The sequence below is a fragment of the Diceros bicornis genome, chromosome 17 (genome assembly GCF_020826845.1).
Source record: "Diceros bicornis minor isolate mBicDic1 chromosome 17, mDicBic1.mat.cur, whole genome shotgun sequence".
Classification (NCBI taxonomy): domain Eukaryota; kingdom Metazoa; phylum Chordata; class Mammalia; order Perissodactyla; family Rhinocerotidae; genus Diceros; species Diceros bicornis.
The window spans coordinates 1,986,273-1,993,398 of record NC_080756.1 but is presented as its reverse complement, the minus strand read 5'-3'; positions in this window follow the sequence as shown (position 1 = coordinate 1,993,398).

Genomic DNA, 7,126 nt, shown 5'->3' with positions numbered 1-7,126 from the left:
ACTGGTAGGTTGTTCTACAGCCCTTTTGAACCAGTTTCTCAGTCCTGAGAATAGACGAGTTCAGTTAAACCGTTGTGTCTTGTTTCAGGAGGCGGTGGAACAGGTGGGAGTAGGTGCCCCCTAAGTTAAGTCTCTATGGTGTGAGCAGTTAGGCATTTAATGAGGGGCATTTGTACAGAAACAAAAAAATATAAAGGTTAATTGTTGGAGCCAAGTATACTCAGTTTCTGAGTCCAGAGGGCAGTTAGTCAAGAAGATTTCTAGACGTTGGGCTTGAAGCATCTTTAGATGGTGGAGTGGGTACAGGCTCTGACAATCTGACAGATTTCCTGGTTTGCAATCTGAATGTCTCTGGTGATGGTATCAAACGTCCTGGTGAACCTGAGGGCCCACACAGCAGCAGGCACAAAGGACGTCCATGCACGGTCTGTCCTGGCGATTTCTTTGACGTCCATGTCACGGTGCCCAGCTTCAGCCTACAGGGGTCTAGGAAAAGCATAGCGACGTGAAGTCAGGAGGGTGGGAGAACCATTGGAAACATTAGCTTGGACAGTTGTAGCCAGATATTAGAGGAAACCAGAAGAATTGAGAATCCAATCCAGTTTACAGGTAGATAACAAAACTTCAAAAATGGTGAACATGGCCCGAATCTCATACCCACAATAGTGTGCTATAATTTCCACTGAAATATAATTTTCTCTCTACAGTCACCCTCTTGTCATTCGTGTTTACAGAATAAGTCTAGTCTCATTAGGTCTGGCCTTCTTATTTACGTAAGTGTAGCGAGAATGGTAACTGACCACATAGGCCTTTTTGAGTTTGTTTTGCTAGAACTGTCCATGAGGAATGTCAGAATAGACTTTTAAAAGCCTGTCAAATCTAGGAAGCCAAGTCAAGAACTCACCAACAGACTTTGTCTTCAGTATGTATAGATTTGGGGAAATTCCTCTCTTCTCAGGTTTTCCAATATATTTTAAGTTTCCTGGGCCTGCCAGGAAGTGACCTTCCTTCTTTACCTGTGAGTGTGGCTGGGAACCCAGTAAGCCAGGTGCCAGGCTGGCATTCCAAGAGTGCTTTGTTAGCATTGGCTCTAGAGAGTCAATCTTAGTTTCTTAACTTTGGGCATATCTGATTCTATGTATCCTGCTCAAATATGACATTTCCAGGCTATGCCTTGGTTTCATAGCCAATTTTATTAATTATGTCCTGTTACAAGGAGGACATATTCTTATAGAACCTATGTAAATAACTATATTGCCATGAAAATAAGAATATTCAGTAAGAGTTTCCAGATTCTGAAGAAATCAGGTAGAGAAGAAAGGATAAATTGTTCCATTTTGTTAACAAAGATCTAATGTACCAGATTTCTGTAAGCGTTAGATAGCTTATAGAAAAGAGAAAAAGAATTTCTTGAATCTGGAACACAAAACCATAAAGAACCAGTAATGTTTTAAACAAAAAGTCATTTAAAAAATTATAATCAACCTCGTCAGTTAATTTGGTCTCATGTAATTAATTCTTGTTCTGCTTGATCTTGGGTTAGCTGTTTGAAATGTTTTCATGGAAGAATCAGAGTGAAACAGTAACTATCTGTGGTTGACAAAAGAGCTAAATGGGGGGGTTAGGTGGCCGCCCTGGTGGCCTAGTGGTTAAGTTCGAGCGCTCCGCTTCAGCGGCATGGGGTTGCCAGGTTGGATCCCGGTGTGGACCTGCACACCGCTTATCAAGCCATGCCGTGGTAGGCATCCCACATACAGAGTAGAGGAGCATGGGCATGGATGTTGGCCCAGGGCCAATCTTCCTCAGCAAAAAGAGCAGGATTGGCAACAGATGTTAGCCCAGGGCTAATCTTCCTCACCAAAAATAAAAAATAAATCACGAGATTAAAGATCTGATGAGCATTCATTTAAATGCAATTGACAAGGGAATTTGGTGATTTCTCTGACATACTACATTTTAAGGTGATAACTTGAATTACAACAGATAACATTATACCAGCACTTATCAGAGTTCTAGGAATTTCATACAATTTCTGGAACATGTCTATTAATTACATACACTGATACAAACACAATCCAAGGAAGATTAAACATCACTTTCATTTGACAATTCTTCCCATGTAATTGAACATATCAAATAAACCTAATTAGTGTAACAGCTCTCTTTTTATAAGGACAGGGAACAAATCTTTGAGATTTTATAGGTACCATTTGGAAAATCTCACAGTCAGTTTGAGGTCAAAGAGATTTTATTTAGAATTTGAATTTGGGAAGTTGTAAAATTGTCAAAATGTTTGAACACTGATTAAACAGGATCAAAGATGATTAAGACACAATACTTAGTCACTCATTTCACAAAAGTGACAATAAAAGATTTCAAATGCAAATACAGGAAGTAGCGTACCTGAGGAAAGAGACCTTATCATATTGAGAAAACTCGGTTTTCTTAAGTAATCAAAGACCTGATAAAGAACATGAAGCACAGGTAATCATCTTGATAAGACACAGAATCCTTGTTTCCCAGGTGAGTTACTTAACAGGTGAGGAAAAATCTTTTACAATAATCCAAGAAACTGTCCTTTTTAGCAGAGAGAAAAAATTAAATTCTAGTTTTGCATAGGCACATTATTGTTTTTAGAGCTCAGTTTTAAAACCCTTATAATAAATTCATTCAGTTTTAGCCAGCACGATCACACTAGATACGAATTTCTCCCTTCCCGTCTCGCTCCCTCTTGTCTCTCTTTCTCTCGTTTACAGCTGTCTGTATCCATTTAGGTTTTGTCCTTTATTCTCTTTTTTCTAGTCTAAAATAACTTTTAAATGACCTCTATATTAAAACGAAATTACTCTCCTTTTTCCCTAAAAAACTGATCCTCGTACCTCAAACCTTTCCCTACCAAACACATCTTATTTTCCCTCATACTTTGCACACAGAGTTTTCTCCTTTAGCCTTATTATTTCTAGTAGTTTCATTTACATATAGTGATTACAATTCTTAACCTTTAGTAAGCTTAATTTTGAGTAAAAACTAGGAAGTAAGCAACTGTGAACTGTCTGCCACATACTAACATTGTGTAGTAGATTAACAAATTTAGAAACACACCATTTCATAGTACAATTTCTTAATGTGGAAAAAAACATGTTAATAACAGACACAAATCTGTTTAGTTTCTCTGTAATAAGAAGGCAGAAATAGATAACCTAGGTTCAGTGATTAATGTCTCAGTACTTTCTCTTTTTTGGAAATGATGTAGATATTCACTGAATAGCCATCATTTAAGATTTCAAGTTACCAAAAAGATTTTGGAAACAATTTTTAAGCAGACATATTTTTGAAAACTTAATCATTGTTGCAAAGTTCACTTATAAAATTTTATCCCACTTACATCCATTTAATTCGTGTGTTCCTAACAAGTATGTTTGAATTGCTCATGAAAATTTCATGAGATGTTAAAAACTAACCATCATTTGAAGTTATTTTTCATATTGAAATCAGGTAAGTATCAAAAGTCACAGAGGCAACGAACTTAAAAAGTGTAAAATATATGGGGTTTTTTTCTGCCATGTTGACACACATTAAGGAATTCATTTTTATTGTGTGTTTGGCTCTTAGGGTGAGTTTACAGTTTTATAGTCTTAAACGTGTCATAGAGGTAACATAAGCTTGTTTGGCTGGTCTTACCTTACGTGAGCGTTTATTGTTTCTCCTTTAAGCCACTTAAATAGAGCTTTTGCACAAGTTAGTTTTTTTTTCTTTAATCTATAGGATTTTTTTTTAATTTTTATTTATTGCAGTAACATTGGTTTATAGCATTGTATAAATTTCAGGTGTACATCATTATACTTCTATTTCTGCATAGATTACATCGTGTTCACCACCCAAATACCACTCACAACCCATCACCACACACATATGCCAATTTTTGTGTATGGTGTAAGGTAAGGGTCTACTTTCATTTTTTCGCATGTGGCTATCCAGTTTTCCCAACACCATTTGTTGAAGAGACTTTCTTTTCTCCGTTGTATGTTCTTGGCTCCTTTGTCAAAGGTTAGCTGTCCATAGATGTGTGGGTTTATTTCTGGGCTTTCGATTCTATTCCATTGATCTGTGTGTCTGTTTTTGTGCCAGTACCATGCTGTTTTGGTTACTACAGCTTTGTAGTATATTTTGAAATCAGGGAGTGTGATACCTCCAGCTTTGTTCTTTTTTCTCAGGATTCCTTTAGCTATTCGGGGTCTTTTGTTGTTCCATATAAATTTTAGGATTCTTTGTTCTATTCCTGTGAAAAATGTTGTTGGAACTTTGATAGGGATTGCATTGAATCTATAGCTGGCTTTAGGAAGTATGGACATCTTAACTATGTTAATTCTTCCAATCCAAGAGCACGGAATATCTTTCCATTTCTTTGTGTCTTCTTCAATTTCTTTCAGAAATGTTTATAGTTTTCAGTGTACAGATCTTTCACCTCTTTGGTTAAGTTTATTCCTAGGTATTTTATTCTTTTTGTTGCAATTGTAAATGGGATGGTATTCTTAATTTCTCTTTCTGCTACTTCGTTGTTAGTGTACAGAAATGCAACTGATTTTTGTATGTTGATTTTGTATCCTGCAACTTTACCATATTCGTTTATTACTTCTAAAAGTTTTCTGGTGGATTCTTTAGGGTTTTCTATATATAAAATCATGTCATCTGCAAATAGTGACAGTTTCAATTCTTCCTTTCCAATTTGGATCCCTTTTATTTTTTTCTCTTGCCTGATTGCTCTGGCTAGGACTTCCAGTACTATGTTAAACAGGAGTGGTGACAGTGGGCATCCTTGTCTGGTTCCTGTTCTTAGACGGATAGCTTTCAGTTTTTCACCATTGAGGATGATATTAGCTGTGGGCTTGTCATATATGGTCTTTATTATGTTGAGGTACTTTCCTTCTATACCCATTTTATTCAGAGTTTTTATCATAAATATATGCTGTATCTTGTCAAATGCTTTCTCTGCATCTATTGAGATGATCATGTGATTTTTATTCTTCATTTTATTAACGTGGTGTATCACGTTGATTGATTTGTGAATGTTAAACCATCCCTGCATACCTGGAATAAATCCCACTTGCTCATGGTGTATAATCTTTTTAACGTATTGTTGTATGCGATTTGCTAGTATTTTGTTGAGGATTTTCGCATCAATGTTCATCAGTGATATTGGCCTGTAATTTTCTTTTTTTGTGTTGTCCTTGTCTGGTTTTGGTATCAGGGTAATGTTGGCTTCGTAGAATGAGTTAGGGAGCTTCCCCCCCTCCTCAATTTTTTGGAAGAGTTTGAGAAGGATAGGTATTAAGTCTTCTTTGAATGTTTGGTAGAATTCACCAGGGAAGCCGTCTGGTCCTGGACTTTTACTTTTGGGGAGGTTTTGGATTACTGTTTCGATCTCCTTACTGGTGATTGGCCTATTCAAATTCTCTACTTTTTCTTGATCCAGTTTTGGAAGGTTGTATGATTCTAAGAATTTATCCATTTCTTCCAGATTGTTGAATTGGTTGGCATATAGTTTTTCATAGGATTCTCTTATAATCTTTTGTATTTCTGAGGTGTCTGTTGTAATTTCTCCTCTTTCATTTCTGATATTACTTAGTTGTGCCTTCTCTCTTTTTTTCTTGGTGAGTCTAGCTAAAGGTTTGTCAATTTTGTTGATCTTTTCAAAGAACCAGCTCTTGGTTTTATTAATTTTTTCTATTGTTTTTTTGGTCTCTATTTCATTTATTTCTGCCCTAATTTTTATGATTTCCCTTCTTCTACTGATTTTGGGCTTTGTTTCTTCTTCTTTTTCCAGTCCCTTTAGGTGCATTGTTAGATCATTTATTTGAGATTTTTCTTCTTTATTGAGATAGGCCTGTATTGCTATAAACTTGCCTCTTAGAACTGCTTTTGCTGTATCCCATAAATTCTGGCATGTCGTATTTTCATTTTCATTTGTCTCCAGGTATTTTTTGATTTCTTCTTTGATTTCTTCATTGACCCAGTCATTGTTCAGTAGCATTTTGTTTAAACTCCACGTATTTGTGGCTTTTCTGATTTTCTTCCTATAGTTGATTTCTAGTTTCATACCATTGTGGTCAGAAAAGATACTTGGTATTATTTCAATCTTCTTAAATTTATGGAGACTTGTTTTGTGGCCTAATATGTGATCAATCCTGGAGAATGTTCCATGTGCATTTGAAAAGAATGTGTATTCTTTGGTTTTTGGATGGAATGCTCTGTATATATCTACTAGGTCCATCTGTTCTAGTGTGTCATTTAAGGCCAATGTTTCCTTATTAATCTTCTGTTTCGATGATCTCTCCGTTGGTGTAAGTGGAGTGTTAAAGTCCCCTGCTATTATTGTGTTACTGTCTATTTCTGTTTTTATGTCTGTTAATAATTGCTTTATATATTTAGGTGCACCTACATTGGGTGCGTAGATATTTACAAGTGTTATATCCTCTTGTTGGATTGTTCCCTTGATCATTATGTAATGCCCTTCTTTGTCCCTTTTTACAGTTTTTGTTTCAAAGTCTGTTTTGTCTGATATGAGTACTGCTACCCCAGCTTTCTTTTCATTGCCATTTGCATGGAGTATCTTTTTCCATCCCTTCACTTTCATTTTGTGAGTGTCTTTAGGTTTGAAGTGTGTCTCTTGTATGCAGCATATATATGGGTCTTGTCTTTTTATCCATTCAGCCACCCTATGCCTTTTAATTGGAGCATTTAGTCCATTGACGTTTACAGTAGCTATTGATAAGTATGTACTTACTGCCATTTTTTAACTTTTTTTTTTTCTCAGTGTTTTAGTAGTCCTTCTCTGTACCTTTCTTCTTCTATACAGAATTGATGGTCTCTATAGTTTGACCTCTGTCTGAAAGCTCTACTCTTTAACTCCCCTCCTCCCTCCTTTTATGTTTTTGATATCATATCTAACCTCTTTTTTGTGCATTTGTATCCATTACGTTCTTATCATGGAAATAGATAATTTTTCCTATTTGTGGTCTTCTCTTTTTCGCTTAAATCAGTCCCTTTAACATTTCTTGTAGCACTGGTTTCTTGTTGACGAACTCCTTTAATTTTTGCTTGTCTGGGAAATTTTTGATCTCTCCTT